Source organism: Ictidomys tridecemlineatus, unplaced genomic scaffold (assembly GCF_052094955.1).
Source record: "Ictidomys tridecemlineatus isolate mIctTri1 unplaced genomic scaffold, mIctTri1.hap1 Scaffold_1464, whole genome shotgun sequence".
Taxonomy (NCBI): Eukaryota; Metazoa; Chordata; class Mammalia; order Rodentia; family Sciuridae; genus Ictidomys; species Ictidomys tridecemlineatus.
This window is the reverse complement of record NW_027521295.1, coordinates 19265-40557: the sequence shown is the minus strand read 5'-3', so window position 1 is coordinate 40557 and position 21293 is coordinate 19265. Positions and strand designations below refer to the sequence as shown.

The 21293-nt window shown below is 39.2% G+C and overlaps 1 long non-coding RNA gene across 1 annotated transcript in view; it reads left to right on the top strand.

Moving 5' to 3' along the window:
* Positions 1-19652, top strand: part of LOC144372689 (uncharacterized) — a 70387-nt gene extending 50735 nt beyond the window's left edge. The window contains exons 2-3 of the long non-coding RNA XR_013432617.1: positions 13231-13780; positions 19453-19652. This is a non-coding gene — a long non-coding RNA (uncharacterized LOC144372689). The remainder of the gene's footprint in view (positions 1-13230; positions 13781-19452) is intronic.
* Positions 19653-21293: the final 1641 nt, after the last annotated feature.

Below are 21293 nucleotides of genomic sequence, written 5' to 3'. Positions count from 1 at the left end.
TCTGATATAAATCATTCCTCACAAATTAGTGGTTTTATGTGTGTGCGTTTCCTTTTATACAATGTGTGAGCTTCTATTCCTACAAAAAAATAATGGAGATAATGAACTTTCCAAAAGGCATTGTTTATTTTGGGTCATTTTTCAGAGTTTCGGTCTGTGGGTCAGTTGGTCCTGTTTTTTTCCGGGCCTGTGGCAAGACAGTGCATCATGGCTGTGCGTGCCTGGAGGAGCAATCTGCTCAGCTTGTGGTGGCTGGAAAGCAAAGAGAATAAAGTGCAGGGGCCAGGGCCCCAATAGCCCCTTGAAGGGCAGTTATCTAACTTCCTTCCACTACTCCACTCATTTAAGGTTCTATCAACTCCCAGTGGAACAAACCTTCCACACATGAGCCTATCCAAAGTATAGCACAGAGGTATGGTCCAACTAGGAATAGTGGTTAAAGACGTTCAGTGGTTAAACATATGCTATGTGCAATATATATATAATTATGATACACATTTTTCTAATTATTTTAAAACATTTTCCAATACCATGATAGTTATTAGTGACTACTTACTATTCCTTTTAAATTTTGGGGTTATTTTTTTCCCCTGAGTTTTTCTATGTTAATGTACAGTGACCATCCTTAGAACCAAATCCTTAGCTGAATAATTAACTGAATTATATCAATTGTTAGTTGCATTAAATGGGTAAACAGTCTTAAAGTTTTGGCATATGTTTGACGTAATGTCAAAATACTTTCTAAATTTAAACCAATTTATGTCCCAAGAAACAGTATCTAGATAAATGTTTTCCCATGTCCTTGTCAACACAGGAAAGTGCTTTAAAAAAAAAAAGATTATGGATCAAAATTGCTTCTAGATTTAGAGTAGTACCGTACTTTAAAACATAGCTATTTGTCCCATGATTTTTTTTCTTTTGTAAATTTTAGTATCATGTTCTCTTCTTTCTTTATTTTAGAAATTAGCTAACATTTTTTGAGCTCTTTCTATGTCCTGTATTCCATAGTGTTTCCAACTGTAAGTATTGCAATTTTTCCCAACTTCTTTTCTCTTGATTTGCTTTTGGTGTTTTGTGACATAGTTTATAGGTGGTCTCATTGTATCATGTATCTTATTCTTTACTACAATCCCTGTTCTAAATTATATGGAGATATTTTACAATCCTAGTTCTAAATTAGATGATGGTACTTTTCTGACTTTTTTTAAAGTTGCTTTTAAAATCTTTTCACCTACAATTGATTTGGACTTCTTTTTGGTGCAGAGTAATACTTGTTGCAGTGATAAGCTACCATCTGGTGAATTATATCATCAATCTATTGATTTATAATTACCTTTTGGTCACTTTAGTGCTGATATTCAGAATGGCTTTTGGTTCTTAGTTTGTGATCAATTGATTTAATTGTTATGTTTTATATTTTTCTTCAGCTTATAGGACATTTTTGATAGAGGAGTTTAAGCATTTGCCTTTAATATAATGAGTGTTATCTTATTTCCACTGTATTTTAAAAGCTCTCTTATTTTCTCTTTACTTTTAATTTTTTTGTTGTTATCCTTTGGCTGTTATTCTTTCTCCTAAATATTTTTTTCCTTCAGTAATTTAGAAGGGTTTTTATCTTTTGTTTCTTTTTTCTTTAATAACTTAATTGACAGTGGTAGGCGTCGCATAGCATTTCTGAGTGCTCTCTATGTAAAATGATGGAATTAGCCCTCTTGTTGGATTTCATATTTTGCACTGCTAACTGCCATGTTTGGGTTGACAGCTAAAGTATAGAAGTAATAAAAAAAAACCTTTCTATGACTAAATAATCCCATTTCTAAAATGGGTACAATAAAATGATCAGAGTGTCATTCTGCACATAAAATGAGATAATCTGTAGGAAGCATTTAGAACAGAACACTGCCTGTGGCTGGGGGTGTGTGGCTCAGTACTTGCCCAGCATAGGTGTATGCTGGGTTTGATCTCAGCATACACATCTACCCACAAAACCCAAAATAAAACAAAATAGTGCAGTTCCTGGCACTGATAAGTGAGTACTAACATCATAGTCATAAATAGAATCTCATATAATGTTAAGATGTTTTTTTTAATTACTATCACATGGAACTTCAGTCAGTAATCAGACTTATTGTATTATTTTTGGAAATTTTTACACTTTATTTTCTATTTGAACACTGTGCCATTCAGCTCTATGTCACAATTACCAAAATACCTGACAAGACTAACATAGAGGAAGAAAAACTTATTTTGGACTCACAATTTCAGAGATTTAGCCCATGGTCAACCAAAGGCATTGCTCTGGGCCTAACAGAAGGTAGAACATCGTGGTGGAAGGGTGTGTTGACAGAGCACTGCTCTGTGTACTGCTGCTAGGAAACACAGAGAGAGGGTGGGAGGGGCCACAGGAAAGATGGATACCCCCAGTGACCCATCTCTTCCAGCCACATCCCACCTGCCTACAGTTACCACCCAGTTAGTCCATTTAAACTAGGATGGACTGGTCAGGTTACAGCCCTCACACTCCAACCATTTCACCTGTGAATATTCCTGAACCAACACAGGAGCTTTTGAAGGACTCCTCATATTCAAATCCTAGCAAATTGTTTTGGCACTTACCATCAGTTCTTTCGTATCATGGATTTCTTTTCATGACCTGTTTATTTTGATTCATCTGCTAGTTGATTAGACTATCTCTTGAAACAATTTTAGGTTATATACATGTATGGTAGTTATATTAAGTTTGTAAGGACCAAGAAAAAAACAAACCCAGTATCTTTCACAAACTGCAGTTTTACTTCTTTCTTTCATGTCTAGACATAAGCCATTGGGAGCTGATATAAAAGTTTAGGGCCACAGCCATTAGGATCCCAGATCACTTTTATTATTTCCATTCCCAGGAAAAAATGGCTGCCCCAGCACCATCCAATGCATCTGAATTTCATCCAGCACAAAGAAGAGAATTCCAAGAATCTGACTTCTTCCCTTGAGGAAACTCCCAGGAAGTTGCATACACTACATTGGCTTACATCAGAATACAATTAACTGGTCAATGTGCGGGGCAGTGTAAAATGGGATCTTCATTCTGAATAGCCCTGTGCTCAGCTACCTATTTGTTTCTGAGCCAGAAGAGACATTGGTGTCAACTTGTTATCTCTGTGAGTCTGCCCTTGTGGCCATATGAATATCCTTGTTGGGTTATTTCACTAATGACATGACATACTCTTTTCCCATAGGGAGGCAGTACTAAGTCCTACCCAAACTCTTTGATTTCTAGGTATTGTATAACATTCTCCATCAGGCCTGGGATGGCTCCTCATGGGCCACTGATTTCTAGCCTAAAACACACATTTTCTGTCCCCCCTATATTGAATGTATATATCAGTGAAGGGAAAACACAATGGCCAGACATATACTTAAAAACATTACATTTGTATGTGAAAATACAATTTTATCTGCCAATAAGAACAATACCAGAAGCTTATTTTTGGAGAAAAAAAAATCACAAGCACACAATAGTTACTCATCAGTGGTTACCGTGTGTTTCTAATGACGTCCCTTCCCACAATTGGATCTGTAACAAGCCAAGCCAGAGGAAGAATAGCAGAGACCCTGCTACCAGTCAGTGCAGTGGATTGTTTGGTCATCCAATATTGCATCCTTAGCCTCTATCCCTTGCTCATAGTACTTTGTGGTCACATATGAGATTGTTCTTTTGGTAGGTGGTAGGGGGATCATCTCCCTTCCTACTGGTCTAGGTTTGAAGGCCTGGGTCCTATATTGGCTTTTGAGTCTAAGCTTGTAATTCCTTTGAATACAGTTCTCTCAATATTTTAGTAGGTTTCCTATGTATTTGCTTCCCATCGGCTTCATGTGCAGATATCTACAATCCAATATCTTGTTTCCATTGAGTTGTTCAAATAACTCTTTTATTTACTGGCCTCTCGGCTTTGTCCAACCACTCTCCCAACTTTAAAGTCATTTGAAACAACAGGCTTTGCTCATAATCCTGAGAAATGTGACCATTCCCACGAACCTGGGAAGTCATCTGGTAAGGAACCCTGAATGGAGGATGTTTGAACGGACTTAGGGTTGAGTTTTCTCTCTTGCTGACTCCAGGGCTTCCAGTTACTAGTTAAAACTGCTTCAGGTTAAAGTTTAAGAAAAATTGGCTTTATCTTTTGCAACCCTGGAAGGCTCCCTCTTGCCAAACTCAATCGACTCAGATTATATACTTCCGGTGGAAAATATTTAACCTGCAAAGAGCTGTGTTCCTTTCCATCTGTTTTGCAGCTTGGCTGGTTGTTAGGGGAAAGTCTTCTCTTTCTTATAGGACACTGGTCAGAAGGGCCAGCCAACACATGCTACTCATCTGACTTTCATCATTTCCCTTAATTCCTCCTCTACTTGGATAATGCAATATTCTTTTCCCCTGAGATGTATTTTGTTTGGATGTTTAAATAATGTTTGGATATTTAAATCCTTCAAGTTTTGCCCAAGGTCCATGTGTAAAGGCTTGGTCTCCAGTGAGGTGCTGCTGAAAGATGATAATTTTAAGAGGTGAGGACTAGTGGGAGTCTTGAGGTAACTGGGGGTGTGCCCATGGAGGGGAATTAAGGGAACCCAGGTCCTTCTCTGCCTTTCTTTCTTTTGCTTCTAACTATGAGTGGAATGTCTTTGTTCCCACCATGATGCACCATCCCAGATCCAAAGCAGCAGGGCCTGGTGATCCCAGGCCGAAGCCACTAAAGCCAGGAGGAAATAGACCTCCTCATAAGTTGATTATCTCAGGCTGAAGTTGACTAATACAGTTGGTTACCAGTTCAGAAGCCAGATAGCCAGATGGAGGTGGGTGATGTTTCAGACATTGACTCTCTTGGCCAAGTACATTCCTCTCTGCGCCTTTTCTTCTCTGTATCTAGTCAAGTGCCACACATGATGCAGTGGCCATTGCCTGGTGCAATAAAGAATCAGGTTTTGGGGACAGTTTTCTATCCTATCTCCCTTGACTTTGCTGACTTTTAATCCCAAGGCCAGGGGTTCCAGCAAGTCCAGTTGTGAATTTCACATGACTGATCTCACAGCCAGTGCAATCTCTCATGGACGTGTGTGTGTGTGTGTGTGTGTGTGTGTGTGTGTGTGTGTCTGTACCTATCTACATATATATATATAACATGGCTACACAGAACGCAGGGGTTATTCGCATTCCAGGTAGGATTGGACAGAATGACTTGCGGTTTCTTCACCCTACTCACAGGGACATAGGATTTAAAACTTTATCAACTGTGCATTTCTGGAATTTTTCCCTTTTAATATCTTCAAAATATGGTGGACTGTGGGTAAACCTTAGCAAAATCATGGATGGGGGAAATTGTTGGGAGTCACCCCTGCTCCAAAAGACTAATTTCCCCATCCCCCAAGAAGAGCCATCCAATGGTGAGCCCTGCTGGCTCACATGATCCTTACCCACCAATCAGAGTAGCCCTATTGGCTCTCCTGATCCTTATCCACCAATCAGAAAGCACCCCATGCCAACTGTCAAACCACCCCTGGCTCTATAAATATGCAGAGCTGTTTCTCAATAAACAGGCATTTTTCTCCAAAGGCAAGCTTTGATCGTTCTTTCAGAAAGACTACTGTATGTGTAGTTTGTAGTCTCACATTTAAATAACACCTTCCCCTTTACTCTGATGCTTATAAAATGTCTTTCCCATTTTTTACCTTTCCTCCTCCAGTCCTATCACGACTACAGTAGTGGAAAAGAGAGCATGCCAGTCCCCAAGGTGGCATTTTTAGCTACAAGTTTCCAACCTGATCGGGTCACCCAAGAGGCGGGATGGGAGCACCCAGCAACCTTATGTGTAATCAGCAATGTAGTTTATTGTGAAAAGAATTATGTTTGGCCTGAAATGATTTTGAAGAACTTTGTGTGAACAGTGACAAAAAACAGACCTAAAAATGAGTGGATTGGGCAAGGACTTTTGTTCACAAACAAAAATCAATTTCCCAGGAAAATAGAGCCAGCGTGAAATTGTGTGTAGACAGAACCACAGATTCTGCTCCAACCTCTGGGGAGACCATGCTGCCATCTGTAAGCGATGGCCATTCTGTGATGTGAATGCACTAAATCACATCTTGTCATCAGGGGCAAATATTCTTTTCCTCTGTGAGTCAGCCTGGGAAGCAAAACTTTGCAATGAAAAAAAAATCCTCGGTGTCTCATTGAAATCTGTTTCTCTGTGCAGACCTTTCCTGTCAGTTTTGATTAGTGCCTCTCTCTGCCCATTTGGAGAATATTTTATGATCAAGTTTTAAGAGGAATCTATTCATGACCGTGTGTCTGCCTGAAACTTAAAAAATAACAACAGAGTCCAGAGAAACCCAATAAAATAGCCCTTAAACTCGTGTGCATGTTTTTTTTGTGTGTGTGCTGATCTCGAGTCTTGGGGTTTCTCCCATTCCCTCTTCTGGAAGGAGAAGTTGCTTACAAGGGTGGCTGGACTTGCCAAATGCTGACACAGAGTAGATCCAGCCTGGCAGCTGTCAAGGATTCCTTGATGGGCCTCTCCTAAAGAGAAGATTGATGTGAGTCAGCAGAGCCCTCATTAAGTCAGTCACACCATTAATAAAAGGTGCAGATTGCAAAGTGGTATTTATTTCAGTGTTGATGGAAACCAGGGTGCAGTGGCCTTGAATCAAAAACAACCTCAGGCCAGAGACATTGAACTTGGATCAGATCTGAAATCCCAGGCATTCATTCCTCCCTGAAGGCAAACGTAGATCCAGATGCTGCTGCTCACTCCCTTCTTTGTCCTGTAACAAGTGGGCTCCTCATCACCAGCAGCTGTTGGATGCCTTACAGTTTACAAAGCCTGGCCACTTGCAGCTCTCTGGTTCTGTCCAGAGCGAGAAACCAGTGTAGAGGACCTTGTGCATGCAGCTGGGCTGTCCTAGGTTAGGATCCCCATTTTCAAGCCTGTGAACTTGGTTCACTGGTCTAACCTCTCCAAGCTTCAGACTATACTAAATAGCTTCTCAGTGCTCTTGTTACTGTAAGGGACCCTCATGTGGGCCCCGTGACCTTAGATTCTCTTACTTTTTCAGTGAGCAGAATAATAATATCTCCTTTGGGCATGCAGAGTGAACTAGGTAATATATTTAATAAAATAATTGTAATGTGTGGCACACAGTTAAGAGCTCAAGAAATATAATCTTGAGATTTGGGGGAGTGTAGGCATTATGGCAATTCACAGAGAAGGAAACCAGATCTGAGACAGTTTGTAAGTCCAAGGTCATAGAGTTAGCACTGGCTGCTGTCCCAAGTTGAAACAAGTTCTCACAGCCAGTGCCTTCTTTCCAAGGCACCAAGGCTTTGAATAATGAGCACATTTTCTTTTGTGTAGTTCACTCTCCAGGAAAAGATATTGTCTCAAACTTTTCCCCTGGTAGTTGTTGGTTTACTATTTTGTCCATATTCACTTTGTCTTCTAAATTGCTGAGGACACATTAATGAAAAAAACCAGGACTTCCCCTCAAGACACTTACTACTCAGTACAAGAAGTGTCTCGGATTTCAGATTTTGAAACATTTGCATAGGCAGAAAAAGATATCCTGGGGATGGTACCCAAGTCCAAGCATAACATTTATTAATGTTTCATATATACCTTGTGCACATAGCCTGAAGATAATTTTATATGATGTTTTTTAGTGCATCTGTGTTTTATTTTTTAAATTTATGTTTATTTATTAATGCTTATCAATTAAGGCAAGGAATATATAGGAAAAATATTTGTTCTGCTGAAGGCATATACTTGAAAAAGAATAAACAGTGTTCAAGTTATTGCAAATCTGAATAACTCACTGCATGAAGAAGAAAATGTATGCCCAACATTCCAACATGCCGGCAGAGGAGCCAGCTTCCTTAGCAAGACACCTAAGGTGCAAGAAATAAAATAAACAATAAGTGGGATGATGTCAGATTAAAAAACTTCTACAAAGCAAAGGAAATAAGAGCATGAAGAGAGAGCTTACAGAAAGAGAGAAGATTTTTGCCACCTTCTCCTCAGGTTGGGTATTAATATCCAGAATATGCAAAGCAAAAAAACTCAAAAAAAAACTTAACACCCAAGAAACTCCAAAGACTTCATCAATAAATGAGCAAAAGAACTGAACAGATACTTCTCAAAAGAAGAAATACAAATGGTCCACAAATACATGAAAAAAAAATGTTCAACGTGGCTAGCCATTAGGGTTATGTAAATCAAAACTACATTAAGATTTTCTCTCACTCCAGTCAGCATGGAAAATATTAACAATACAAATAATAATAATAAATGTTGTTGAGGATGTGTCTGGGGGGGGGAAGGAACACTCATACATTGTAGTTGGAACTGCAAATTAATAAGGCCATCCTGCAGAACAGTATGAAGATTCCTCAAAAAACTAGGAATGGAACCACCCTATGACCCAGCTATCCCACTCTTGGAGATATATATATATATAAGATTTAAAATCAACACACTTACTGTGATGCAGCCACATGATGTGGCCCAATTCACAATAGCAACACAATTCACAAAAGCTTAGCTATGGAGCCCACCTAGGTGCCCTTCAACAGATGAATGGATAAAAAAAATGTGGTGTATATATACCCAATAGAATATGACTTGGCCATAAAGAAAAATGTAATTATGGCATTTGCCAGTAAATGGATGAAACTGGAGAATATTGTGCAAAGTGAAATAAGCCAATCCCCCCAAATCAAAGGCCAAATGTTCTCTTCAATATGCCGAAACTGATCCAAAATAAGGATAGGGGGATAGGAAGGAAGGAAGGAAGGAAGGAAGGAAGGAAGGAAGGAAGGAAGAAGGAAGGAAGGAAGGAAGGAAGGAAGGAAGGAAGGAAGGAAAGGGAATTTTATCAAAATAGAGGAAAGACCAGTAGAGTAGACAAGGAGGATTGAGGAGGAGGAAGGGAGGGCAGGAAGAGGGAAGAAGAGTGGAATGGATCTGACCAAACTTTCACATGTGCATGAGTGGTGGTGGCACCTGGGTCCCAGCTTCAGGTGTATCTGCAGGATATTAATTTAAAAAATAATAAGTAAATAAAGTAAGTAACTAAGTAACTGAATTGAAGAGGGATCTGGAGGAGTAAAGGGAGGAAATTGGGATGGGGGTACAACTGGAGACTGAATTGGAGCCAGTTGTTTCCACGCTTTTGATTATGTCAGGGTGTTTCCTGGTGCTGTTTGTAACTAAAATTAATAAAGAGAGAGAGAGAGAGAGAGAGAGAGAGAGAGAGAGAGAGAGAGAGAGAGAACCAAAATGAAGTAAAGAAGAGGTATTTACCTGACTTACATCATGAATGAAGAACAGAAGACAAATATAGATTTTTCTTGTTGAAGCGTGCAGGGGTTTGAAAACTTTGACTTCCTCATTTCATATCTTTAGAACCAAGAGTCCCCAAGCATGTCATTTGGTCTACTCAGACCTGCTGTCTGTACCTGGATTTCTCCCTCTTCTTCTAATACCCATTATAATGACTTTTAGGAGGCAAACATCGTATATGTTGATCTTTACACTTGAATTGCGTTGAAACAATTCAAGGGAATCCTGGAACTCTCTCCTCACCTCCAACTCCTTTATCTAATTGTACATCCTGATATAGACAACCTCAGTTTCCCCTTGCACCTGAGTTTTGGCTAAGACCTGTTATCTGATGTGGTCAGAGATGGAATTTTCCACTTACGGCATTTGAAAAGTTTGGGATTCTAGATCATTTCAGAGTTTGGATGTTAAGATGAAGGATGCTCAACCCGCAGTTTTTGGCTTCTGTAATTTGATGGGATGCCTGGTTGGTTGTGCTCAGGACTGGTGTTTCAGCAGCCTTATTTAGAAGGTGTGGAGAAGATGTTCACCAAAGGTTAACTTTTGAGTAGTGGCCCAATCAATATTAAAGGAATCCACTGCCTGCTTTCTACCAAGCAGGCAACACTGAAGCATAAACTGAAGGAAAAGTAGGAGTTAGCCAAGTGAAGGTGAAGAAGCAGGTCAAATCAGGCAGGAGAAAAACCATGTTTTCTAAGGACTTCAGCGGAAAGGACATTTCACTTTCAGGGGCCCAAAGTCAGAGGGGGTGCAGACCAGGAAGGGGAAGTCAAGCCGTTCTGGGAGGTCTGTTGTGAAGGATGATGTGGGCTGTGCTAAGATCTTTATTTCAAAGGCAATAACTCTGCTCCCAAGAAAAGCATTTGGTCAGTGGTTCTGTGAAGTTCTGTGGATATCACCATGCTTTAACACAGGGAGAATTTGAAGCAAGGAGAAAACACACCCCCCTTAATATGTTAATGCACTTCCAGTACCAAATAAGGTATCCAATAGGATTCATCTTCTGTATGATTCTGATGTCATGTCCAGGCAGTAGATGAATCTATTTTGAGTATTATTTGGTAAATTTAAAAGTTAAAATATAAGTAATTATAAACATATTAGAAGAAAAATGTATGTGACTTTTCATATTCTGGTGATAAGTGAGTAGAAAAACATAGGTAAATATTGAAAGATGTGTTTACATAAAATCAAAAGTTCACTGAGTTGCAAAGAAAGAACGATGAAGAATTAAAATATAAACAACAAGGTAAACATTTTTGTAATGCATATGACAAAATGTTACTATCCCGATGCATGCTTAGTTTTTAAAAATCAAAAGAAACAAATTAACTAGTTGAATAGTTTAATGGATAATTCACAAAAGAACAAATACATAGAATTCATGAGACAGTAAATGGGTCTTATTCAGTGACGTGTGCCAAGTGCATGGTGAGATGTGGCTCAGAGTTGGCATGATTTGCTGAATGGATAAACATGAGATTATTATTAGCTGCAGTAGTATTGTTTAAAGAGTATTTTTAAACCTTCTAGGATTTATCTTTAAATTATTTTAATCAAAATAAAAAATATTAGTAATATCAAGAGATAGAGTATATAGGAAATTACAATAATGACACCTACCTTATAAATGACCGGTTAGAAATAATCAATATCAGTTAAAAAGGAGCTGAGTAAACATGTTAGAATACATTGGTGCATAGAATGAAATAATTTGCAACCATTCAAAATGTCTACATCAATCTATATCAACTTATATTGGAAAGATATGTGTGATGCACATTGAAAATTTAAAAAAATTAACAAACTAGAGAAGGAATAATTTAGTTCTTTCACTCGTAATTATGATGTTCACTACTGGTTTATGGGAATATCCTTTAGTGAACTGATGAGATTTTCCTTTGTTCTTGACTTTTCAAAGGTCTTTCTTTTCCCCTTAATTGTTCAGATCCCATGTTGTTGATGAGAACTTTAAAGTTAAATTACTTTACTTTCTTAGTGTATTCTTTTCTTTCCCTCTGTCTCTTTCTCTTTCAAGTTCTTATTTTAATAAAATTTTGCCAAGATGTATCTAGATGACAGCACTTTTAAATTCTGTTCTGCTCAAATATTTGTTGAATTCTTCATTCTGGGATTTTTTTCCCCCACCACTGCTTTCCATATTTCCCTGCTCCCCTCCTTGGCTCTACTCATGATATTTCAATTTTTTTTTCACAATTTTATCTTTTTTCTATCTTTCTTGGTGTTCAATGTCAGATCAAGTTGTTGGCCCGAGTTATTAATTCCTTTTTTAAAAAAGGAGAAGGAAATCGATCCTATTCATTCCTCATATGTGAGGATTACAAGGGTATTTTTAAACTATTGTTCTCATTGCTCTATTAAATCTGCTCTCTTGAATGTACCACTCAGATATTAGTTGAAATCGTGCTGCATAACAAATAACCCAGAAACTTTGTAACTTACTGTGATAGACATGGATTGTTCTTACCCACGCTTCTGCAGACTAGAGCGCTGTTTCAGGTGACAGTTAGCAAAGGCTCCCAGATTCAGGTTGTATTTAGGTGTGCCCCACTTCACGTTCTTCTTGGACCAACCACCTGGGGGCACCTTCTCCCATCACAAGGATACAAAAGACCAAGTCTATTGCTTAAAGCACATTGGACGCCTTTCGCTCCTATGCCTGCCAATGTTGATTTTTGTTTGTGTGCTCAATCTTGAATTTGAGTTTCCTAAGCTTGTGTCTATGCTTCTGTATTTGTTGAGCATGGCCTGTGTGTAGGCAGGGGAGAACTTGACACCGGATTGGGTCTGTCCCAGACTTCCTCTAATGATCATCTAGCAGATGCTGTCCACACCCTGTCTGAGTCTCTGCAGCACACAGGGCTCTGGGGCATGCTGGTTTCTTGCTGTAAGTTCTCACAACTCTCTGCCTGAGGGCTTCTCTGTGACCATGGTAACTTGTTCAGCCTGTGCTGGGAGCAGGACCCAAAGGATGGGAATGGGGCTGAGAGAGTAAATGTCCCTAGCAGCAGCCCTCCACCAATCATGAACTGGAAATGGGAAATGAATACACTAACTTCTTTTCCGTCACATGAGGCAGCTCAGAGGTGGGCATTATGTGCTCTCTCCAGCAGGATTAAGCCCAGTTGCTCACGAGGGTGACCTGCTCTTTAACACACCCTGAATTGATTTCCTTTCCTTCCTCCTCTTACTCCCCCACTCTCCTGCAGGCAATTCCTGGGATTACTTCCAAAATAAACAACTTACATTCCAGTCCTCTCAGCATCTGCTTTTGGAGGAATCGAGCTTAAGACAAAATGTTTATTTTGACAATAAAAGGTAATGTAAGGATTACATTTCCTTCTTTATATTCTTCAGGACTGTCTAAATGGTCTACAGTGAGTATTTGACCAGGAAAAAAAATCAAGCCATCAATGAGAAAAACATCTGTCATATCACATTGCATTCTCTTGATTTTTCTTAGAAACAGGGAAATTTCACAAACAAGGCAAATGAATAAATCCTTTCCCTCCTCTACACCCCCACTCCCTGCAAAATAAAATAAAATAAAATAAAAAAGGAAATTATCTTAGTTATCTGTGGCCCAAGTTATAATTTGGGAGTTGCATTGAACTAAATAGGAAAAAATAATTAGTCTCAAAATGTGGCAGAATCCTCCTCAATTTCATCAGGAAAGGAGAATATGAAGAGAAACTCATTTCCTCAAATCCTAATGATTTCACAGGGAACCTCATGTTAATACCATCAGAAACCTGGTGGGTTTGAAGCTATAATGTCAGAGGAGTCAATGACATCTTCTTCACCTGCTTCTCTCCTCTCCACTTAGAGCCTTCAAGAATAAGATGAAAGAGCTGTTCATCCGTCAATTCAACAAAATTCATAATTATTCGGTTGGTCACTGTGCCAGACTGGGAAAACAATGTTGTAAAAGACATACAAGTCTCCAAAGAAAAGGTACTGATGGAGAAAGGCATGAAACAAACAAACAGAGAAAATGATCAGAGAGATTTCTGGTAATTCTTTAAGGGAAAATAGTGGGAAAATGTGATACACCATGTCTTAGTATGTTTTTCATTGCTCTAAATATTGGCAACTGGTTGATTTATGAAGGAAAGAAGTTTATTAAGTTCACAGTGTCAGAGGCTGAGAAGTTCAAGGGCATGGCAGAAACATCTGTAGAGGACTTTCATACTGTGACATAATATGATAGAAGAATGGAAGTGTATCTGTGTGCCTAAAAGAGAAAAAACACAGGGGGAAGACTCACATTATAACTAATCCAGTCCTGTGAGAAGATGTCAAATCCCAAGAGAAGGAGACTTATCCCTCTTAATGACCTGATCCAACAATGCCACAACAGCAATCAACTTTCAAAGGTGAGTTTCAGAGGGGACAAACCATATTCTAACCCTAGCAGATAGTTCTTTAGAGTGAATTGGAATTTCTCCTTAAAAAAAATCTACAGGGGGAATTTCTTCCAGAGGTTTCATTGGAGCTAAGGTTTGAAAGATGAGATGACACCATCTAAGAATTAGAGCAGACTTCTGGGCCAGGGAAGGAAGAAGGATATAGACCTCCAACTAGCTGAGGGCTTGCTGTTCAGCAAGTTCAGGAGAAAAGCGGGTTTGGAAAATAATGAGCACTACCATTTAGGTAACAACAAAAAGCAAATAAACCCAAAACTCCATACTCAAATGAGCCCTCCCGCCACAAAGTTTAGATAGAGATACATTAAACTATTATATAAAATCTACCCAAAATTATGAAAAGGAAAGGAGTTTCTCATATTGTTTGTGGGGGCAAAAATTGGTACAAAGTTTTTTAGAAGGCAATCGGACGATGCATGTTTCAATGAAAAATGTTTTTTGCCTTTTGCTTCAACTCCTTCCATATTGTTTGAAATTTTATAATCTCGTATCCTGCAGTAGCAAGTGAATGAAAGATTTAAACCTGCTGTCTTCCCATAGATTATGTCTCAATAAGCACAACTCATCACATGTGCTTAGATCGAGGAAGATGAGGCTTAGCAAGACACAGTCTAAAATCCCAAACAATAAGCAGATCTTTCAAAATAGAGTGAATTAAAGAGCACACATTCCTAGAGCAGCCGTGAAAACATGAAATCAGAAGCAAGACCCCAGTCTGCAAGAAACCAGATGTGTAAGACCATTTTTTTTCTTTAATTAAAAGTGTGTTGCTTGTACTATATCCAGCCCAGGTCTTTCTGGGAATTGGTGAGTCTTGCTTTTGGTTCCAAAATGTCTTACCATTTATCACATTTTACACCACCCTCCTAGGAAGAAACACAAGGTGGTTCTGTGTGAGTTCAATGCGTGTGTGTACGTGTGCCAGGGCCCTGGTTGCATCATTTACCCTAGGTGATCCAGAAAGAAGCTTTGAGCTGTGAAGTGGCCCATCACAGATGCCAGGTTACGGCAATAAATTTTTCAATAACTCCCAATTGGGCCAGATTCAATCCAATAACAAAGGATGAAAGTGTCTATTAAACTACCAGGTGCCCAAATTAACTCAAATCACATATTAATTTCCTTTCCTGATCTCACTTGCTAAGCTGTCAAAGTCCTATCCCTGTGTCACCAAGTCAACTGTTTGGGGGTCAATTACATTGAATTGCTTTGCTATTAATTGGATCACAGACCAGCAGATTAAATTCAATCTTCAGTCTGAAATGGTCCAAGGTTCAATCATCCCAGGGTCCTGTCTCTGAAAGCAACTTAAAGGAATATGTTGTCCAATTGTCTTTCTGGCCTTAAAACTTTAAAATGCAGGCATATACACCAGCATCCTAGAATAGTCATGAGTATAACTTCCCAGAATAGTATTGAGTACAATATTCCAGAATAGTATTAAGTGTAAATTTCTGAGAGCTGACTATTCATTGGGGTCCCAACAGCTACTATTTTACTTCAGCCATTAAGACTTAGTCTTGTTTCTTTTCTTTTATTACCCCCTCCTCTTCTTAACCCAACATCATAAATGTGATGGTTTATAACTTCTGGAATCCCCCTCCTAATTCCCATTCTTTCTACCTCTAGCTCTTCCAGAATGGAATTTTCTGCCACCTTACCCCAGACCACTTTCTTTACAAAGCTAAGTCTTGTTCATCTTTAACACCTTTGCAAGTGCCCAAACTCTCTTGCTCCTGGTTTCCTGCTTTTAATGTTCTCAGAAGCCCCTTTTTCCTCCTAGACGATTGGAAGGATTCCAAGAGCCCTTTCTGAGGCTCAATTCAGGGGATCCATTTTCACGGAGGAAGAAGAGTGGCATTTTGAAGAAACAATGGAAAGTCCTCGACTCTTCAAAACACCTGGATGTAGCCTGTAATATTCTGGATGCTACGAATTTCTTCCTTCCAAACATGGATCTATTCCACAGCTGGAAATAACATGTTCTCCAAATCTCCCTGCCAAAAAGTTAAATATCTTCCCAGCACTTTAAAATATTTAAAAGCACTTAACTGCTCAAAACGGTATGAATTCTCCTTCCACTCACACGGAAAGCATTGCACTATTCACAAAAAGCATTAAGTGGGTTCGAAACCAAAATGAGGTGGGTGGGGGGAAATATCAGGAAAAGCAAATACTTGAGAGATTTATGAATGACAATCTTTACCTAAACTAGAGTGAAAGGGTCATTAGGAATGAGTGGACAGTCTTCCCTTGGTCTCACACCCAAGGTGTTGAGAATTTACTCACTCTGGATAGTTATGCAAAGACAAAACAGGCCTGTACAAGACAAATAAACACTACAGGAACAAATTCTTTTTTTTTAACAAAGGAAATAAAAGCCAACTCATAGACATATTTCGGTGTATCATACATTGGACAGTGGAAACATTTTTTTTTCTTTTCTGTGTCTATTTTTCCAGCCCAAGTTATCTTCGTCTTCATCTTCTTCATCTTCATTATGACAGATGCCCAATTGGTCTTCTGGCTCCTGCTTTTTGTAACAGAGTCCACTCTCCAAATGTCCACCCCGCCATGTCACCTCCCTGTTAAAATCTTCAAATGACTTTCCACTGTTCTTGGAATAAAACCTAACCCCTTTTCCAAATCCAACAAGCCCTTGTAAGATCTGATTCTGTTCCTACAACCTCATCTGGGACCTTTCTTCTACTCACCGTGGAACCACCATGTGACCTGCTGTTCTCAGAACACACTGAGGTCATTCCAGCTATACCTTTTGTACTGGCTACTTCCTCTTTTTGAATCACTTGTTTTCTGACCCCCCCCCCAGAAATTCTCATCTTGTAAATTTCAGATTAAACCTTACCTCACACAAGATGTCCTCATTAACCTTTTGTGATGGCAGTTTTAGGTGCTAGCTTAACTGGATTAAAGAAGGAAGACCTAGTGTTATTTTTGGTGTGTCGGTGATTACTCCATGAGTCTAAGTGGACTAATTAGGAGAGATCCACCTTCAATATGCATGGGCTCCATCCAATGGACTGGGGACAGTAGAGAACCAATATAGATAGCAAGCTGGTCTCTTTTTTGAAAGTTGGCATCAACACCAGAACTTCTGGCTCCTCAAACATTGAATTCCAGGACTTACACTACTTTCCCAACCCTAGCCATGGATTTTCAGAATTTGGCCTCAAACTGAGAGTTGGAACAATGGTCCTCCAGTTGTGAGGTCTTTGGGTTTGGACCAAGCCACACTTCTGGCATCCCAGAGTCTCTGGCCTGCAGAAGATGTGTTGTGGAACTTAGCCACCATAATTGCTTGAGGCAGTTCCCCTAATAAATCCCCTCTCATATATTTATATATGCATCCTATTGGTAAAGTCTCTCTGGAGAACTCTAATACACCCTTATCTGAAGCAGATTACCTTCACCCTAAGCCAGTTTCTACTATTCAGTGGTGTTTATTCCTTCACAGCACTTATAAATTATCCTGTTTATTATAATTTTTCACTCTCTATTCCCTGGTTAGAATGAAAATGTCATAGGATTAAGGAGGGCGCCTTTGTTCAACATTGTGTCCTTAGGAATTTGACAACATTATCTAATCATTATCATCTTTCGTTAATATTTGTTGAATGAACAAATGATGAATTTAAAGATCCTGCCCTAAAATATAGTAGTTGCTAATAAAGTAATTCCTTAGTGAACGAAGCACAATAAATTTATAATGGTTCCTCATGGATGAAGATGACATATCTAAAGATGCCCCAGAGAAGAAGGACTGAAAAATGCATACTTTTGAGAGAGATTCTTATTTCTTGAGCTCTCTGTATCCAAAGTATTCTAAAGCAATATTTTGTTTTCTGATGTTAAGAATTACATAAGGAACTAGCCAATTTGTAGCCTTTCAATCCTGGCTCCTGGAGATATTGAAATTGCAAGTCCAGGAGGAATCCTGAGAATTTGAACAACCAACAAATACCTCAAGGTGCTTTTTTATCAGCAAAGCTTGGAAAACACTGCAAATTAGTACAACTACTCTAGTCAAATGTATGAGGATTCTTAAAAAAAAAAAAACTAGGAATGAAACCAGAATATAACTAAGTCCCCCTCTCCTTGCTCTATAACCAAAAGATTTAAAATCAGCATACAATAGGGACATAGCCATATCAATGTTTATAGCAGCACAATTCACAATAGCTAAGCGATGGAACTAGCTTAGGTGCCCATCAACAGATGAATGGATAAAGAACCCAATGGAATTTTACTCGGCCATAAAGAAGAATGAAATTATAGTATCTGCTGATGAATGGATGGAACTGAAGAACATCATGCCAAGTGAGATAGCCAGACTCAGAAAGTCAAGGGTCAAATGTTTCCTCTGTTATGCAGAAGCTAGACCAAAATAAGGGAGAAGAGAAAGAAAGAAAGAGAGAGAGAGAGAGAGAGAGAGAGAGAGAGAGAGAGAGAGAGAGAGAGAAAGAAAGAAGAGGAAGAAAAATGTGTGTGTGTATGGGGGAGGGGTATGGGTTCCATGAATACAGAAAAAAAAATCATTAGTGGAATAAGGTTAAGGGATTGAGGGAAAGGGAGGAGAATTAGAAAAAGGGAGGAAAGATGAAATGAATCTGACAAGGCTTTCCTATGTACATATATGCACAGTGAATCTCACCTGTATGTATGCATGCACTAATTTATTAAAAACCTTTAAATACATAGAAGTAAATTATATAGTAATTGAAATAAGATCAGTAAAGTAGAGAAAAGGAAATAGGGAGGGAGGAGGAGAGGGTACAGAGAAATACTGGGAACTGAATTGGAGTAAATTTTATTCCATACTTTGTATAATTACATCCAAATGAAATCTCAAATTATATATAACTAAAATGAACAAATAAAAACCTGTTAAAAGACACTGACTGCTCTCTATAGCAGAGGTTTGCAAACTCTGGTGCACATGAAACCCTGAAGGCCCAAGTTGTACCAGGTTGCATTCTCCTACCAATTAGATCAGAAAAAAATGTGTCAGGCTCAGTCAGGCAGGAATCATTTCTAAAACCCTCCATTATTCCAACATGTGTACAAATTTGATAACTACTTTTCTAAAAAACAGGATTTATCAAACTTTAACTTGCATAGGAATCACCTAGGGATCTTGTTAAAATATAGATTCAGATGCAGTAGGTCCTAGTTGAGGCTCAAGATTCTGTTTCCTCTGCGAGTTCCCACTGACATTGTGGCTCCAGGTCCTCAGTCTTTTCTTTGAGTCATAAAATTCTAGTGGGACCACAATAGACCCATCCATGATGGCATTGGCCTTGTATATGGTATAGAAACAGGATCTTGTGTTAAAGTCTTTGGTGCTGGGGCTCAGAACATGGTACCCCAAAGTATAACACCCTGGCATGCTGGGCACTTTGAACAGAAGAGGATTGGAAGATCTCAGAGGCAAGTCCTGATTTTTTCCAGTCCTCCTGTGTCTTGCTCCTCTTTTTCCTCCAAAGAGAATCATAGAAATCAGGATTCCTCTTTCCCAGGGCAGATCATGGAAACTAGAACCCCTCTCTCCCAATGCCATCCATAAAACCTAGAAAAATCATTTTCTCCTTTCTGCCCCCCAGGGTATCATTCCAGAGGAGCCCTGCCCTATACCTGGAGGAAGAAATGCTACACAGAGAGGCCAAGAAGACAAATCTGAACTCACGGGCCTTTCTGGGTTCCCTAGTCTAATACCATGAACTCATTTCTTTCTGTCAAATCACATTTCTACCTAGCTGTTCATCTTCCTTGAATCTACAAATAAAGACGTCAGTTTTCTCTAGGCCCATGGGTCTTCATTTCTGAAGTCTGCTGTGTCATGGAACATGAGCAACTTTAGACAAACCTATTTGTTATGCATTTCTCTTGTTAGCTTGTCTTGCTTGAGGAGCTCAGAGTGAAGAGGTCACACCTCTCAGCCCTGGAGGGGTGGTGCTGGTGTGTTTGTGTAGCATTTGTGTCCTGTACCAAGCACCATACCCAACTGATGAAACTTGGTTTCATGCGAACCGACTATCTGGATTTGGGGGTAATACGATTCATTTTGTGAGTCCAATTCATGTAGATGGTGCACTCACTATTAAGTCTAAAAATAAATAAGTATCCTCACATGGAAACAGTGATATTTTTGGATTGCCTAACAGTCCATAATGATATTCTGTCTCCCAGACATGTAAAAGTAGTCCAAACTGCAAATCTTTGAAACACGTAGGTTACTGAGATGGATGACCATCTCTTTTAAGTGTACTCCTAGAACATTAAGCCTTAGGTATACAGCTCTGTCCACATTTTACATCTGAGATTTGGTTCTGAGGACTCATATGTGCTGATCGGTTCCTGGATATGGGCCTTATCTGTCACAGCAAGGCCTTTTATTTTAAGCAGAAGCCGGGAGTGTGAAGAAAGAAGTCTCCCTTTACTGGCTTTGGTCAAAGGCCATGTCCTTATACTCAATTAGTTAGACCTTTGGCAGTTTCATCAGGGAGCACAATAGATCTGATTACCTGCGTAATGACGGATATAATCCTATCCTTTATTGAAAAGCCACTGCTCTGCACTCAACCGTAATGAAAACCAGGGGGTGGAAATGATTCTTTTAGTGAAGACTAATCTGTGTCCTTAAGATGTGGAATCTTTTAGGAAGGGGGGAGGTGACATGCTCTCCTTTCCATAGGTTTGCTGCCCACAGAGGTTTTGCCATTGACCCTTGGATTACAGTGTAGGGTTATTCAACATGAAAAGTATCCTTATGACTTATTTGGTCCAGTAATGAGACAGTTATTCTTTTTTTTAAGTAAATACAAAATGCCAGATTAATTCAGGTAAAAATCACAAGTTCTCCTTGTGAAAGGAGTGTCTGGATTAGTCCAGAGAGGCAGCCTGTTTAAGAGGGGGACATTATCACATAGTGGAAATAAGACCCGTCTGCCACTTGCTAACTGTGCAGAATTAATCAAGCTTCCTCAGTACTTTAGGGTTCAATTCCCCTGTGTCTACGTTTGAAACTCAAAGTCCTTTTTCTTCTCAAAATTCGATGCATCTGGGAGGTTGTTGAAGCTGGCAGTGGCTATAATAGTTCAACTTAGACCCTGGAGGTTTGTAGATAATTTTTAAGTTAGCAGATTTTTAGTTTTCTGATGGTCTCTGATGGCCACCAACTCTGATGGCTTGGCGATTGATCTAAATGTATTCTAACCTTTGAGACTGAGAGTCATAGCTTTGGTCTAGAAGAAAATGAGGCTACCCTTACTCTGAACTGAGGTGTCTGTAGGTATTTTTCACTGGTTACAAACTCACTTAACAAAATAAGAGGACACATCGCCAACCATGTTTATTCAGCCCCTTGAAACTAACCCCCTTTCAGCACCTTGGTCACACTGTTGTGAAAACAGCAAGGTAATTGCCAAGTTCAATAAGCTGCCAT